This window comes from Saccopteryx leptura, chromosome X, assembly GCF_036850995.1.
Source record: "Saccopteryx leptura isolate mSacLep1 chromosome X, mSacLep1_pri_phased_curated, whole genome shotgun sequence".
Taxonomy (NCBI): domain Eukaryota; kingdom Metazoa; phylum Chordata; class Mammalia; order Chiroptera; family Emballonuridae; genus Saccopteryx; species Saccopteryx leptura.
In genome coordinates this window covers 25,629,013-25,647,229 of record NC_089516.1, presented here as the reverse complement: position 1 = coordinate 25,647,229, position 18,217 = coordinate 25,629,013, and the positions used below count along the sequence as shown (strand labels likewise).

General features: G+C 42.0%; 1 protein-coding gene across 6 annotated transcripts in view; it reads left to right on the top strand.

The window, feature by feature from the left end:
- Window positions 1–13,946: 13,946 nt before the first annotated feature.
- DMD (dystrophin) overlaps window positions 13,947–18,217 on the top strand; it is a 1,890,745-nt gene continuing 1,886,474 nt past the window's right edge. For all 6 annotated transcript variants that reach the window (XM_066356826.1, XM_066356825.1, XM_066356822.1 and 3 more), the window contains exon 1: window positions 13,947–14,033. The gene's annotated coding sequence lies outside the window, so the exon portion shown is untranslated. The remainder of the gene's footprint in view (window positions 14,034–18,217) is intronic.

The window sequence follows — 18,217 nt, the reverse complement described above, 5'->3', positions numbered from 1 at the left end:
GTGATTACGTTCTAGAAGCCCATGCTAGAGGAGAACAGAGAAAGGCCACGTGGAGGAGAGGAGAGGCAGCCAAGATGGTGGAGTGCTGAAGGAGAAGCCAGTGTATTCAGAGTTTGTGCAGAGAGAAGGAGATGGGGAACAGAGGTGAATAAGGCTGGTGAGGTTAAAAACCTTTGATTCTAGGAAACTCAGATAAATCAGTAGTTTTGTGAGCACTAAATGAGTGGGTTTTGGAGCCCAGTGTGTGTTTTTACTTGCCCGCTGGGTGCAAGCTAGGACTAAAGCTAATGGCCCACCAGTTCTTGGCTCCACTGTTTCATTACCGTCTGTCCGAATCTAATGCAAACCTGCATGGGCCAGGCAGCTGTGATGGTGGCCGTGGCTACTAGCTTTACAGTGGGTCTCACTGAGAAGTAAGAGAAAGGGGGCCTTGGAGACAGGTTTGGGGGTTAGCCTGGCACAAGCTGCTACTGCCCACTGCTTCCCTAGTGGCAATTCTCTTGAGGAGTGAGGGCCCTTAAAGCTTAGGAGATAACATGCCTGTGGGGGAAGAAAAGAGAATGGTGGAATTAAAAGGGAAAGCGGGAAGGGAGTTTTGCAGGCATGCTCCCAGGAGGGAGAGCACACTGGTTCCTTTGTTTTGAGGATTTTTAAAGACTGGGAGTTTAGGGAAGGATTTCAATAGAATATTCATCAGCTTTTCTAGGTGGCACCTCCAGGGCCTTGGTCTTCACTGGATTGGTCAGCCCCAGGGCAGGGGACTATCAGGCAGTCCTGGGGTAGACCACCTGGACCTGGAGCCAAAACACAATTGAGGCCTAGGTGTTATCTCTAGAGAGGTGACCTTCTGTATCTGGCAGTAACTTGCTCAACCAGTTTGTTCAGCTAGTTGTCTCAGTTTTCCCATTCTACTTGCCAAGGAATTTTCCTAGATTTTTACTATTCTTTCTCAGTTATAAGAAAATATGTACTGCAGCAAGAGATAAAACATTACCAAAACAAGTAATATTCCTTGTCTACGTGGTGGTATGCAATATTTGTTCATTTAGAGATAGCTTATTAAGATACTTCATGAAGAATTCTCTAGATTGATATACAGAATTGTTTTCACATCTAGACCTGCTTTTAAGTCTTATGGAAGCTTCATGTATCCTTTTTTCTTTTTTACACAGATAGAGACAGAGAGAAAGTCAGAGGAAGGGAGAGATATGGACAGACAGATAGACCAACAGGAAGGGAGAGAGATGAGAAGCATCATTTCTTCGTTGCAGCACCTTAGTTGTTCAGTGATTGCTTTCTCATATGTGCCTTAACCAGGGGGTTACAGTAGAGCGAGTGACCCCTTGCTCAAGCCAGCAACCTTGGGTTCAAGCCAGTGACCTTGGGCTCAAGCCTTTGACCATGAGGTCATGTCTATGATCCCATGCTGAAGCCAGCAACCCCACTGTTGGGCAGATAAAATGTATTATGCTCACTTTGTTAAAGATAACACGAGGAGGCCATCGCCCAGGTGATATTAATGTGTGTTGGGGTGGGCTAAAGACAGGCAGAATCCTTGTAGCCTGGGGCTTGGTTTTGGGATTAAGCCTTTCCTACCCTTTTTGATGTGGGGTGGTACAATCCAATCATGCCTCAGAAAGTGACTTTGTATTAGAGACTTCCCTACTTTGTATATTGGATTAAGGGTTTGGATTTCTACACTATAAAATAGGGACGGAGCGGGAGTTTGTGCTCTTGGTTCCTGAGGTTAGCATGAGAGAGCGGAGAGGGTAGCCAGCAGCGGAAGGAGGCCACGTGGAGGAGGCCAGGAAAAGCAGCCAAGATGGCGGAGTGCTGAGTAAGATGCCAGTTTGTGTAGAGTTTGTATCTGGGATAAGGAAGGAGATGGGGAACTGAGGAGAATAAGGCTGGTGAGCTAGAAACCTTTGATTCTAGGAAACTCGGATAAGTCAGTGGCTTTGTGAGCACTGAATGTGAGTGGCTTTTGGAGCCCAGTGTGTATTTTTACTTGCCCGCCGGGTGCAAGCTAGGATTAAAGACGATGGCCCACCAGTTTGTGGCTCCGTTGTTTCTTTACCGACTGTCCGAATCCAATGGGAACCTGCATGTGAATGGCCACGATGGCGGCTCCTGGCCTTACACCCACGCTCAAGCCGGATGAGCCCGCGCTCAAGCCAGTGACCTTGGGGTTTCGAACCTGGGTCCTTCATATCCCAATCTGACACTCTATCCACTGCACCACTTCCTGGTCCGGTGAAACTTTGAGAGTGTTTCTTTGAGAGTGTTTCCCTCTTGTAAAATGTACATTAACTAGTAATCATCTCATACTTTTAATTTTTTTTTTTATTCATTTTAGAGAGGAAAGGGAGAGACAGAGGAGAGACAGAAGGGGGGGAGGAGCTGGAAGCATCAACTACTATATGTGCCTTGACCAGGCAAGCCCAGGGTTTCGAACCAGTGACCTCAGCATTTCCAGGTTGTTGGGCAGATAAAATATATTATGCTCACTTTGTTAAAGCCGGCGCTGCCCACGAGGAGGCCGTCGCCCAGGTGATATTAATGTGCGTTGAGAATCCTTGTAGCCTGGGGCTTGGTTTTGGGATTAAACCTTTCCTACCCTTTTTTGATGTAGGGTGGTACAATCCAATCATGCCTCAGAGAAGTGACTTTGTATTAGAGACTTCCCTATTTTGTATATTGGATTAAGAGTTTGGATTTCTACACTATAAAATGGGGACGGAACGAGAGTTTGGGCTCTTGGTTCCTGAGATTATCATTAGAAGAGAGGACAGAGCAGAGAGCAGAAGGAGGCCATGTGGAGTAGGCCAGGAGAAGCAGCTAAGAAGGCGGAGTGCTGAGTGAGATGCCAGTTTGTGTAGAGTTTGTATCTGGGATAAGGAAGGAGATGGGGAACAGAGGTGAATAAGTCTGGTGAGCTAGAAACCTTTGATTCTAGGAAACTCGGATAAATCAGTAGCTTTGTGAGCACTGAATGTGACTGGGTTTTGGAGCCCAGTGTGTATTTTTACTTGCCCGCCGGGTGCAAGCTAGAATTAAAGACTATGGCCCACCAGTTTGTGGCTCCTTTGTTTCTTTACCGACTGTCCGAATCCAATGCGAACCTGCATGGGCTGGGCTGCTGTGATAGTGGCCCTGGCCATGGCTTCTGGCTTTACACAGGTCAACGCTTTATCCACTGCACCACCACAGGTCAGACCTCATCTCATACTTTTAGTGTGATGATGACATAGGTAGACTGAATGCTATATTCAGACAGCAGACAGAAATGTATAGCCTTGGTTTTTGTTTGTTTGTTTAGAGGCAGAGGGAGGGACAGAAAGGGACAAACAGACAGGAAGGGAGAGATATGAGAAGCATCAACTTATAGTTGTGACACCTTAGTTGTTCATTGATTGCTTTCTCATATGTGCCTTGATGGGGGGAGGGGGAGCTTCAGCTGAGCCAGTGACCCCTTGCTCAAGACAGCAACCTTGGACTCAAGCCAGTGACCTTAGGCTTCAAGCCAGTGACCTTTGGGCTCAAGCCAGTGACCATGGGGTCATGCCTAAGATTTTACGCTCAAGCCAACAATCCTGTGCTCAAGCTGGTGAGCCCATGATCAAGCCAAAGAAGCCCACACTCAGGCCTGGGTTTCAAACCTGGGTCCTCAGCATCCCAGGCTGACACTCTTATCTACTGCACCACTGCCTGGTCAGGCTCTTAAAAATTATTTTAAAAATAATGAATGAACAGTGGATACAAAATAGAAAATTAGGTTGAATACATTTAAAAGCTGGCTCTTTGAATACATCATCAAATAGATAAACCTCTTTTAATCACATCAAAAGAAAAGATGAAGAGAATGGAAAATAAAGAAGTTAGTAATGAGAAAGGATGTGCAACCATAGATACAGAAGAAACTAAGAAAATACTTTAATCAATACTATAAAATTTATTTTGAAAACTCCAGGACATGGATAATTTCCTACTATAATATGAATAACTAAAACTGATATAAGAATAGCAGAAAATTTAAATAGACCGATTACTTCAGAAAACATCGTTAAGTTATTCAAGATCTACCATTCAACAATGTACCTAGATTCTTCACATATGAATGCAACCTAATCCTTAAAAAATAATAATTCCTGTAATTTAATCTATTCAAGAACATACAAAGATATAAAACTCTGCAATTCCCATTGTGATGTCACAATGACCTTACTACCAGCGGTCAATGAACATAAAATAAATATTAAGTGTACAAGACAATCTCTCTTTTAGAAATAAATGCAAAAATTCTATTTTGTTGAACAATAGGAAATTGATTATAACCATATCCTGCATAAGATCAGTACTCAAGAAATCTTAGCTGTTAGTTGTAAAAATTTTTTAAATTAAGAAGGAAAAGAAAAGTACCCTATACATGAAGAGCAAAGCATATTAAGAGACAATTCGCAGTCATACAAAAAGATATACCAAATGTACTAGGAATCATGGTAATAAAGTAAATTAACAACGCAGTATCTTTATACTCATCAGACAGACAAAATGGAAAAGCAGAAATACCCATTCCTAGTAAGGGAGAAGCCTACTTTTACACAGTTCTGTATGTATATTAAATGCTAAATCATTTTTATAAAAAAATACCTACTAAAATGAAAAGTACATATCCCTTTTGATATAATGGCTACATTCCTGGGAATAGCTATTATAATAATGGCAGCATCAGGATCTGAAGCCTGATGTCCATTCCAGCCCTGTATTCAGTGGCAAGTCAAAACAAAACAAATAGCACACCACTAGAAACAAACAATGTCTGCTCACCGGGCACTGGCTACATGCTCTATGATACATCCAAACTATAACATATTATGCAGCCATTAAAATTAATGAAATAAAAGGGATGATTGTTTGCTAAATGCAATATTCAATAGAATCTGAATAATATGCCATTTTGGGTACAGTATAAAACTCCTTAGATTTGTGTGTACATGATATCACACGTGCACACTCACACGTACTAGGATCATTGGAATAGGGGGATAAATATGAAAGGAGTGTTTTGAAGTCAGATTAGGTAAAAAGTCAAGTGAAGAAAGTAAGGCAAGCAAAATGCAAAGATAAAAAATTGTCTCAAGAAAAACAGGATGTTGGCAGGACATGTGGGTACCCAGGTTTGATACCCAGTTAGGGCACACAGGAGAAGTAATCATCTGCTTCTCTACCACTTCCCCTCCCCTTACCCTTCTTTCTCTGTCTCTCTGTCTCTCTCTCTTTTTCTCCCACAGCCATAGCTTGATTGGTTTGAGCACACTGGCCCTGGCTTCTTGGACCTTCTGCCTCAGTTGCTAAAAATAGCTTGGTTGTGAGCATGGCCCCAGATTGGCAGAGCATTGGCCCCAGATGGGCAGAGCATTGGCCCCAGATGGGAGGGTTACCAGGTGGATTCCAGTCAGGGCGCATGCGGGAGTCTCTCTATCTTCCCTCTTCTCACTTGGAAAAGAAGAAAGAAAACAGGAGAGAGGCATGGATGACATTTCACACATGCATTTGTGTAAAATAATATATTTATATATTTGTGTGGTCATATCTATAAAGAAATGCAATATTTCTTAAAAGAACAAAAATAAGTTTATGCACATACACATAAATACACACACAGACAGAAAACAGTACAAAGATTAGCATATAATTTACCACTCAATAAAAGATGATGCCTGCATTTCTTACAACCTAACTACGGGATGAAAAAGTTCCCAATGATGGCAATATGACTTGATCAAGAATGGACCTTTTTTTTAGAAAGGAATTACGGTTTGTACTAATTGAAGTGTAAAGAATAACCATCAGAGCCATACACAATAGAGAATATACTCCTCACAAAAATTAGGGGATATTTCAAAATAAATATGAAGCAATAAAATATCCCCTAATTTTTGTGAGCAATATATATATATGAGTGAAACGCCACTTATAAAACCATTGTGTTTCCTCATTATGACCTCAGGCAGGGACCACCAACCAAACCAAACAGTGGTGGTCTGTGCCCTATTGGATCTGATGATATCATGAGTAACACTGGCAATAAAAAAGTAAACTACCAAAATATAATTGCGAATTAACAGAAACTCACCAAAATTGGATGGCATTGTTGTAACAGTCTACAGAATAGCACCTGAAAACTAAGATTTAATACTATGCTCTTATTATTTATTGAAGGTTGATGAAAGAAAGGGCCATGTGGTTATCACTGCATTACTTGTAATGTTGTAGTTAAAATGCAGCATGTGGCCCTGGCTGGTTGACTCAGTGGTAGAACATTTGCCTGGTGTGTGGGTATCCTGGGTTCAATTCCTGATCAGGGCACACAAGAGAACCATCTACTTCTTCACCCTCACCCTCCCCTTACCCTTTTCTCTCTCTCTTCCTCTTCTACAACCATGGCTTGATTGGTTCAAGCATACCAACCCTGGGCGCTGAGAATGGCTCCATGGAGCCTCCACCTCAGGCGCTAAATAGCTCGGTTATGGGCATTGTCCCAGACAGTGGTTGCCCTGTGTATCCTGGACGGGATGTGTGTGGGAGTCTGTCTATCTATCTCCCCTCCTCTCACTTGGAAAAGAAGAAGAAAAAAATGCAGCATGTTGTTATAAAATGCAGATTTCTTAAGAGTTCAGACTTGTGAAAAAAGTTTGTTGTCCCTGAAAATTATTTAAACATTTTTGTATTAGTTCATGAGACCTGTGTAACTGATCTTCCCTACTCTGTTTTTCCAGTGCCTCTAAAAACTAGCCCAGGGTTGTTCAACTTATCTAGTACTATTGTGTCTGTACTCCACAGTGACTTCATCCCTTCCTTCTACTGGTTCCTACATTCCTTGAGTTTTAAAGCCCCTTCAGAATCCTTCCCCAGTTTGTTTCACAACTTCACTCCATGCCACATTGTCCCTAGTACACTTCTAATTCCCAATCAGGTAATATCTTACCCTCATCCCCACATCTTTAGTCACATAGGCACATTTATTTCCCTTTTTTTTTCAAAGTGAGAGGAGGGGAGATAGAGAGACAGACTTCTGTATGTGTCCTGACGGGGATCCATCTAGAAGCCCTCAGCTTGGGCCAGTGCTCTGTCCGTCTGTGGCCATACTTGCAACTGAGCTATTTTTAGCACCTGAGGTGGAGGCTCCATGAGCCATCCTTAGTGCCCAGGACCAATGTACTTAAATCAATCGAGCCATGGCTGTGGGAGGAAAAGAGAGAAAGAGAGATAAAAGAGAAGGAGAGGTAAAGAAGCAGATGGTTGCTTCCTCTGTGTGCCCTGTCTGGGGATTGAAATGAGGACATCCATACAACCAGCCAACACACTACCACTCAGCCAACTGGCCAGGGCTGGGAGCATTTTATTGATAAGCCTTCCCCACCTGTCCCTTTATGTTTCTCAGTCTTTATATTCCTTCTTTACTTGTTCAATCAATAATGAATATCTCTTCTTTCTTTTGTTTACCTTGCCACAATAATTTATTTTTCTCTACTGGGTCTCCAGGAGACACAAATGCCTACCTAATTTTTTCCCAATGCTTACAAATTAAGTTTTATTGGAACATATCCATTCACAGTCCTTTAGATATTGTCTGAGACTTCTGTGTATATGTGTGTGTGTATGTTTGTGCTCTAATGGCTTTTTATTATCTACTCAACTGTGGTAAAATATATATAACAAATTTACCATTTAAACCATTTTTTTTTTTTTGTATTTTTCTGAAGCTGGAAATGGGGAGAGGCAGTCAGACAGACTCCCGCATGCACCCGACCGGGATCCACCCGGCACACCCAATAGGGGGCAATGCTCTGCTCCTCGGGGACGTCGCTCTGTTGCGACCAGAGCCACTCTAGCGCCTGGGGCAGAGGCCAAGGAGCCATCCCCAGCGCCCGGGCCATCTTTGCTCCAATGGAGCCTCTGCTGCGGGAGGGGAAGAGAGAAACAGAGAGGAAGGAGAGGGGGAGGGGTGGAGAAGCAGATGGGCACTTCTCCTGTGTGCCCTGGCCGGGAATCGAACCTGGGACTTCTGCACGCCAGGCCGATGCTCTACCACTGAGCAAACCGGCCAGGGCCCCATTTAAACCATTTTTAAATGTACAATTCAGTGGCATTAGGTCCATTCCCACTGGTATGCATTCATCAGTACTATCCATCCCCAGAACTTTTCATCACCCCAGAAGTGAAACTCTTTTTTTTTTTTTTTTTTTTTCATTTTTCTGAAGCTGGAAACAGGGAGAGACAGTCAGACAGACTCCCGCATGCGCCCGACCGGGATCCACCCGGCACGCCCACCATGGGGCAATGCTCTGCCCACCAGGGGGACGATGCTTTTGCCCATCCTGGGAGTCGCCATGTTGCGACCAGAGCCACTCTAGCGCCTGAGGCAGAGGCCACAGAGCCATCCCCAGCGCCCGGGCCATCTTTGCTCCAATGGAGCCCCGGCTGTGGGAGGGGAAGAGAGAGACAGAGAGGAAAGCGCGGCGGAGGGGTGGAGAAGCAAATGGGCGCTTCTCCTGTGTGCCCTGGCTGGGAATTGAACCCGGGTCCTCCGCACGCTAGGCCGACGCTCCACCGCTGAGCCAACCAGCCAGGGCCCCATTTAAACCATTTTTAAATGTACAATTCAGTGGCATTAGGTCCATTCCCACTGGTATGCATTCATCAGTACTATCCATCCCCAGAACTTTTCATCACCCCAGAAGTGAAACTCTTACTCATTAAATACTAACTCCTTAATCTCATCTCCTCTAACCCCTAGTAACCTCTATTCTACTTTCTCTATAAATGTGACTATTCTAAGTACCTCATATAAATGGAATCATGTAATATTTGTCATTTTGTGTCGGGTTAATTTCACGTTAGCATAATATTTTCAAGGTTCATCAACATTGTAGCATATGTCAGAATTTCCTTCCTTTTTAAAAATGAAAAATATTCCATTGTATATATATACCACATTTTGTTTATTCAGCCATCTGACTAGGGAAAATTGCATTGTTTCCACCTTTTGGCTGTTGTCAATAATGTGTGTATGAACATTGGAGTGCAAATATTTGTTCATGTGCCTACTTCTAGTACTTTTGGGTATATGCTCAGAAGTGGAATTTCTGTATGCTACCTAATTTTCATTAGTTTTTATTATGTGGCCTGCTATTAGCTTATGAGCTTTTTTACATTAGAGGTTCTACTTCACTCTTCTTTATTCAGAGCTGAGCACAGTATCTGAACGTAATGGAGCCTGGCTCTTAGGAGGGAGTTTATGAGGATAGGAAATGGGGAAACCACCGCCCTGGGCACAGTCAGAGGGCTATCCACAGAGTGGAATGGGGCTGGAGTCGAAGTGCTGGTGGCTTGCTCTCAGTATCTGCAGGATGACCCCCATGGCAAACTCAAACCTAACTACCAGCCGTGATTCTCCCTGTGTAAGTCTATTTCCTAAAAAAACACATCTTCTATATTTAAATAATTGAACTTTCAACAACATATGGTCTGATGATCACTTTCAGTACTATTAAGTTCTAGAAAACAGGAAAATTTTCCCTTTTGTGCGCAGTGCCTGACATCAATGTCTCTGTTGTCACACGAGTGATCCCCAAATAAAAAGTAGATCATGGTGCTTTCTTGTTCTTGAGTTATTGATCTCCCCGGGATCGCTGTTTTTCATTTCCTGATAAATTCTAGAAATTTGTGTATGTTACTCCATGTAATTAAAATGAAAATAATGCCCTGGCCGGATAGTTCAGTTGGTTGGAATGTCATCCCAATATGCCAAGGTTATGGGGCACATACGAGACGCAACCAATGAATGCCTGAATGGGTGGAGCAGTGAATAGATGTTTATCTCTAAAGTCAATTAAAAAATTAAATAAAATGAAAATATTATAGCAAATTATTATCTGCATGTGTAGGACAAATTTATATGAATGCCCGATAATTTTAAATATTTATATTAACTACAGCATACTGAATTAGGGAGGATTTGCATGAGATGCTCCTAAAATTTAGCTGTGCAACAGAAAGCATTTGCACTGCAGAAATAAGTAGACATGTTACAGCTGACAGTGGCAGCATCCCCTTGACTTTCCTATACCCAAGGAAGTCAAAGTCTATCTTGTTGACCAGCTTTCAGGGCTTCTCTTTGTCTACTTCTCAGTAGAAACTTAATGAAACGTCCACTTAACCTGCTCCTTCTCTGTAACATCCATTATGATACCATACTCACATCAAATCTATCGCATAGCTCAGTAATACCCTCTACTATAAATTTTGTATGGAGTTCATGAAATTTTTCTTCTTTGCCAAGTGAGAGGCGTGGAGATAGAAAGACAGACTCCTGCATGTACCTTGATCGGGATCAACCAGGCCACCCCCGTCCAGGGCCAGTGCTCTGCCCATCTGGTACCATGCTCACAACTGAGCTATTTTTTTGCACCTGAGGCAGAGGATCCTTGGAGCCATCCTCAGCATTGGGGGCTGATGTGCTTGAACTAATTGAGCCATGGCTGTGGGAGTAGAGAGAGAGAGAAGGGGAGAGGGAGGAATAGAGAAGTAGATGGGTGCTTTTCCTGTGTGCCCTGACTGGGAATCAAACCCAGGACATCCACACGCCCGACCAATGCTCTACAGCTGAGCCTACTGGCCAGGGTCTTTGTGTGGAATTCAAATATGGATTTGCATCTTGATATTTTATCTTTATTAAAACAAGTCTCCATTTTTTCCTGTATCACTTATTTAGTTTAAACCAACAGACCAATACTTTTTATATAGTTGGAATACAAACATCAATTTAAATATTTAATTATCCATTGAACCTGAAAATGAGTTTATGTGCAGAGTAACTGGGAGTGATTTGACAGTAAGACCAAAGGGTAGCATTTTTATTTTCACCCAGCTTTCTCAGTTAGCTTTGTATTTTCAAGTTATAATTAATACAATTTAGAAAATGAAGATGAATGATGAGGAATGTGTTTTAGCATTGAGTGAGAGAACAGTGAACTCGTCTCGGTGAGGGAAGAAACAAGTAGGAAAGACAGAACAGTGTGAAACTTGGCTCAGGAAGGGTTAAAGCCTGAGAGAATGACAGCTTTAACCAAACTGAGTCTCAGCTATTTAGTGAAGGTACCTAGGAGGGGGTGAGTAGAGAACTCTCCGTGGTCACTGTTCTCAGGATCCCGAGGGACAAAATGGCAGGATCCTGGAGGCAGCGAAAGGAAAATTCAACCAAAGGAATCAGTGATCCAAGAATAGTAAATAGGGAGAGAAACCTGAGTTTCTCTTCAACCCTCACCTTGTTCTGACACTTTCATCCCCATTGTATAACCCTTCATTTGCAGTTGCCTATTTGCTTTATGATGATGTTTTTTTTCTTTTGAAGTCTCCCTGGATGCTTACTTCTTTTTTTTTTTTTTTGTGACAGAGACAGAGAGGGACAGAAAGAGGGACACATAGGGACAGACAGACAGGAACAGAGAGAGATGAGAAGCATCAATTCTTTATTGCAGCTCCTTAGTTGTTCATTGATTGCTTTCTCGTATGTGCCTTGACCGAAGGGCTACAGCAGACCGAGTGACCCCTTACTGAAGTCAGCGACCTTGGGCTCAAGCTGGTGAGCCTTGCTCAAACCAGATGAGCCCGCGCTCAAGCTGGCAACCTCGGAGTTTTGAACTTGGGTCCTCCGCATCCCAGTCTGACGCTCTATCCACTGCACCACGGATGCTTATTTCTTAGTTAACCTTTTCACTTTGAGAAAATTCTAAATTCACATATAGTTGTAAGCAATAATATGGAGAGATCCTGTGTACCCTTAACCCAGCTTTACTCCAATGGGAGCATGCTATAAAACTACAGTATGATATTACCATGGATACACTGATACCATGGACCACTGATACCATCCACCAATACTATTAATAGCTTTTGCTGTTTTACTTGTACGTATGTGTATGCATGTGTGTCTTTAGTTCTATACAACATTATCACATAGGCATGTGTTGCAGCCATGAGAGTCAAGATGCAGAACAGATCCATTACCATAAGGATCCCTCCCGCTGTCCTTTAATAAACACATCCATCTACCCTACTCATCCTACTCCTGTCCCTAACCTCTGGCAACTGCTACTCTGTTCTCCATTTCTCTAATTTTGTCATTTCAAAATTATTATATAAATAGAATCATACTGCCTGACCTGTGGTGGTGCAGTGGATAAAGCATTGACCTGGAATGCTGAGGTCACCAGTTTGAAACCCTGGGCTTGCCTGGTCAAGGCACAGTCCAGAAGAAACTAAGAGTTGATGTTTCACACTTATCCCCGCCTTCTCTCTCCTCTTTCTAAAATCAATAAATTAAAAATAAATTAATAAATAGAATCATACTGTAAATAATCCTTTGAGATTGGCTTTGTTGTGTCTTTCTCTTTCTTTTCTTTTTTTTTTAGATGAGAGGACTGGAGTTAGTGAGAAGTCTTCTGCATGTGCCCTGGCTGGGATCCACCTGGCAACCTCATCTGGGGCCAGTGCTGGAGTAAACAGCTACTTTTAGCACCTGAGGCTGATGTGCTCCAACAGAGCTATTCTTAGTGCCAAGGGCCACATTCAAACCAATCAAGCCACTGGCTGCGGGAAGTAAAGAGGGAGAGAAGAGGGAGAAAAGTGGGAGAGGGCTTGGGAGGAGAAGCAGATGCTTCTTCTATGTGCCCTAACCAGGAATCCAATCTGGGACGTCCATACACCTGGCTGATGCTTTATCCACTGAGCCACTGGGCAGGGCCAGCTTTTTTTTTTTTCAATCAGCATAATTTTAATGAGATTTACCCAAGTTTCTGTGTGTATGAACAGTTTGTTTCTTTTCATCACAAAGTAATATTCCTTGGTATGGATGTAGCTCACCCTTGTTGAAGGACATCTGGATTGTTTCCAGTTTTGGCTGATACAATTAAGACTGGTATGGACACTTATGTTTAGGGTTGTCTATAAAATTCAGTTTTCATTGCTTGAGGATAAAAGCCCAAGAGTCCAATTGTTGGATTGTATGATGGACACACGTTCAGTTTTGTAAGAAATTACCAAATATTTTCGAAAGTTGCCGTACTATTTATATTTCTGCCAGCCATGCATGAGTGACCTAGTTTCTCCATATCCTCATCAGCATTTGATGTTCTATTTTTTAAATTTTAGCCATTATGATAAATGTGTAATGCTAGCTCATTGTGGTTACAATTTGCATTTCCCCAATGGTTAGTAATGTTGACCATCTTTTCACGTGCTCATTTTCCTGCTGCTTATGTTTAACCTAACTGCCTAAAAATGGGAAAAGCCTGAACAGGAGATAGGATTTGCCTTGAAGAGTGAAGCCCTGTCAGATTTTGATTCCCAAACCTAGTCCTGGATAGAGAAAAGAGAGCTGGCCATTTGCTCCATTGTTTATTTGAATTCTAGTATGTGTTTCTAAAACAAGGGCATTTTAGTCCAATATAGTTTCCCCTAATTATAACAGCATTCCTCTGAGCTAGATAAAAAGACTGATGAAAATCTTTTTTGTTTGTTTGTTTCAATTATGTATTAGGAAGCACATCTCAATTTTAGGCATTCTCTATGAATTACCATTGCCTTACATTTTATTTGGAGATATTCTGATGAGCTTCTTTAATCTGCAGTAATCTGTTGATATACGAAAAGTACATTCATTTGCTATCTCTTTGTAAATGTGTTCAGGAGGGCACTTGTCTGTTACAGAAAGTGCACTTACAAATGCATTTTGTTTCATTTTTGGATTACTTTTAAAAAGTGTTAATGCTGCTTAGTTTCTGAAAGTAGCTAATGCAATTACCTTGGCATTTTGTTTTCTCTCCAAATAGACACTTGTCTCTTTTCTCCAAATGTTTTCCCTTTATCTTTAACAGGTTGATTTAGTGAATATCGGAAGCAGTGACATAGTAGATGGAAATCACAAACTGACTCTTGGTTTGATTTGGAATATAATCCTCCACTGGCAGGTAAGAATCCTGATGAATGCTTCTTTCTTGGGTAACATTGCTGATTCTTGCCTTCTTTTTACCCTTGACCTGCAAAACAAACATATACATCTCTATCTCTAACAATACAAAGCCATGTCCACTGTGCTGCCTTTGAAATGAGCACAACAAAGGTAGTTTGAGACGTCAAGGAGCAGTAGATTCTAAAACAGGTTCTGGCGTATTTGCAGGAGTATTTTTCTAAATTGTATATCACTGGGTAGCGATGAGGCAAAAAAGACAAGTCTCGTGGAAAGGGTAAGAAAAATATTTTCCACAAATATGTATCTTCTATTACTTACATTCAAGTGACTTTATATAGTTGTGCAAAATGAAAGGTATTTTTCCTGTTCACCACTACCAAATAAATACGACTGAATTGTGTTGTAGTCTTAATATAAACGAATGCCAATGAAAGATTAGTGAGATATGATTATTTGTATATCTGTTATACATCCAAACTGACTTCATAATCTGATTTGGAAATTGCTTTCTTTTTTTTTCTGAATTACCTCAGCATGGGGTCTTCTGAATGCCTATATTTATTGTACCTCTGAAAAACAGATAAAAGTCATTTGATTCAGTGGAAAGATTATATATGTTTTCAGTCAGACCAACATAAGCTCAAATTCAACTCTGGCATTTACCATCTTAGTGACACTGGGTATAATGCCATCCCTTTCTGGGCCATAATTCCCTCACTGTCAAAATAGAAAAAAATAATTAATGCATATGTTTTTTCTTTTCTTTTTTTTAGTGTTTGAAAATCTTTTTTTAATTGATTTTTTATTATTATTAATTTTAATGGGGTGACATTGATAAATCAGGGTACATATGTTCAGAGAAAACATCTCCAGGTTATTTTGACATTTGATTATGCTGCATTCCCATTACCCAAAGCCCAATTGTCTTCCGTCACCTTCTAACTGGTTTTCTTTGTGCTCTCCCAACCCCCTCTCTCTCCTCCCCCCTACCCTGTAACCACCACACTCTTGTCCTTGTCTCTGAGTCTCATTTTTATGTCCCACCTATGTATGGAATCATATTTCTTATCAGAATTGAATGAATGAACATCCGTAAAGCACTCATACAGTACAACATTTTCATTAGACGTATACCATATGAATAAATTTGATTGCTTACAGTTTTCCACTCATATCTTTAAAAACTTGGAGGATAATTGAGATGTCTACTTTTTTTACGAGCATAGATTACTTTTTTATAAAATAGATTTATTGAGATGTAATTTATGTATTAAGAATTTAACTAGCCTAAGAATAAAATTCAAAGTATACCAGACTGGTTTAGTTCTGTTGCCCAAGGCTTCTGAAACTACTTTGAGGATAGTTAAGAGTTGTACAACCATCACAACAATCTAATTTTAGCACATTGCCACCCCCCTAAAAAGAAATCTAATGTCCATTTATAGTCACTGACGACTCCCACCCCCAACCCTAGGCAACCATTAATCTATTTTCTGTCTCTGTATGTCTGCCTTTTTGAACAGTTTATATCAATGGAATCATATAATACATTTTTCTTTGTATTTTTCTGAAGTGAGAAGGAGGGAGGGAGGTAGACAGACTCCCGCATGCGCCTGACTGGGATCCACCCAGCATGACCACCAGGAGGCAATGCTTGGCCCCTCTTGGGTGTTGCTTTGCTGCAGTCGGAGCCATTTTAGCGCCTGACGTGGAGGCCATGGAACCATCCTCAGCGCCTGGGCCAACTTTGCTCCAATGGAGCCTTGGCTGCGGGAGGAGAAGAGAGAGACAGAGAGGAAGGAGAGGGGGAGGGGTAGAGAAGCAGATGGGCGCTTTTCCTGTGTGCCCTGGCCAGGAATCGAACCTGGGACTTCCACACGGCTGGCTGATGCTCCACTGCTGAGCCAACCGGCCAGGGCAATACATGTTCTTTCATATCTGGCTTCTTTCATTGTGCATCATCTGTGAGGTTCAGGTATCACTACTTCACTTGGTAGGGTTGACTTTGAATTTGAATTGTGGGTTGATCCTGCTCGGTCAGACAGCATGTAGAGCACATAGACAGGAGATATACATTCTCAACTCAGCAGCCATATTGTTTCCCCAACTGATGCCCGTCCTCATATCTTTTTATTCTAAACACTTTGAACAGGCTCAATCCTATTTCAAAGCAATATGGGAAGCAAGAGAGAACAACTACAGCAGCTAACAATACAGAATAGCTCACACAAGCCTCAAATGAGCCCACAATTCCCATTTCTGGACCTTTTTTCATACAGTGATGGTATCAAATAGAAGCAGCAAAGTAATGTAGGGCTCTCCACCCAACTGGTTTACTTCTATTGCTCATTACTTTTCCAAACTACCTTGAGGAAAAAAAAACCACCCAGTTTTTCCCCTATTTTCATGAGTTCAGGCCTCATCTTTCCCATTGTATGTAAATTATAGTAAAACTGAAGTGTTACAAAGTGAAAAAGAAAGACTCAACCTAAGCCTATTTTTTTTATTATTAAATTCAACAGACTTAAAAAGATTTTGTAAAATTGCTACATAGGTTTCTAATGGACTATCAGTTGCTTTATTTATCTTAGGGCCTGGTAACAAATGCTTCGTGGAGGGACACCAGCATGCCAATGACTCTTTGTGTTGGGCAGATGTTGGTTGTGACAAAGCCAGCAGGAAAACTTAGGCCTGAACAGGACCCTTAGAGGCGATTTTAATTGATTTTATCATCAAAACGGTCTCTCATATATTCTCACCCTTTCTTAACTGACCCAAATCCTTTCCTACTCCATTTCAACTCACGGCAAGATAGAGTTTCAAAACTAGTCTGTTTGATATCTCCTTCATTGGCTTGTGAGCCTGCTCACTTTTTATTATTTTTTTATTTTTTGTATTTTTCTGAAGTTGGAAACAGGGAGGCAGTAAGACAGACTCCCGCATGCGCCCGACCAGGATCCACCTGGCATGCCCACCAGGGGGTGATGCACTGCCCATCTGGGGCGTTGCTCTGTTGCAACCAGAGCCATTCTAGCGCCTGAGGCAGAGGCCATAGAGCCATCCTCAGCACCCGGGCCAACTTTGCTCCAATGGAACCCCGGCTGCGGAAGGGGAAGAGAGAGACAGAGAGGAAGGAGAGGGGGAGGGGTGGAGAAGCAGATGGGCGCTTCTCCTGTGTGCCCTGGCTGGGAATCGAACCCGGGACTCTTGCATGCCAGGTTGACACCCTACCACTGAGCCAACCAGCCAGGGCCGAGCCTGCTCATTTTTTATTATTTGCAGGTGGAGGGGCTTTTGCATCCAGGAATACCAGAAAGACTGCTTTCGCAGTTTTTCCTTGTCTGAGACCTCTCTGTTGCTTTGCCTTCGTGTCCTTGAATCACTGTCTCACTGTGACTGCAATGACCTAGACTCTGCCCAGTCTCTGACTCCATGTCTTGCTCTTCCATCACACTGTCCTGTTCTCTTAAAACTACTCAATACACTTAAAAAAAATTCCTCCTGCTCAGTACCTCTCATCATAAGGCAATGAATCCCCAAATATATTTTCATCAAGAGTACATATTTGCCTTCCTATTAAATAGTCAAAGAAGCCCTTGAATCTCAGCAAGGATTAAAGGACGCTCTGGCCAACCTAATGTACTTTCCAGAATTATCAGATGAAGAACGGCGTTAAAAGATGGAAAGATGTGAAGCTTTTGTTCCAGTGCCACATACTCTGTTATTAATAGCGCTGTGGAGGACTTCTCTTTGAACTCATAAAAACGGAGAAATGCAAACCCTGTTCCCCCTGTCATTGTTTTTCTAGTTTCCACTTAAAATTGTTAGCCTGGAAAATAATGCCTATATTGAAGAGTAAGCAGCTCAGAACAAATCTGTGAAGCAGACAACATGTGTTTGGCATCTTATGCTTCCTTTTTTAAAATTTTAAAACCAGCCCTTTAGAGCTTAGGCCGTCCAGCTCCGTTCTGGCAACCAGCTGGAGAGAAGAACGTATCCCACTCTGTGGTGTGCTCACGGAGGTCACGCCCCAGCTTTGCTGGCTAACTCAAAGGAAACACTCAATTCCAAGGCCATCTCATGCTGGAATGTTTATGTGATTTGTTATTTGTTCAACATACAAGAGAAAGATGGTTTATGCACTGTTAAAGCCCATACGTGAACTCCTGCCTACTTATACCT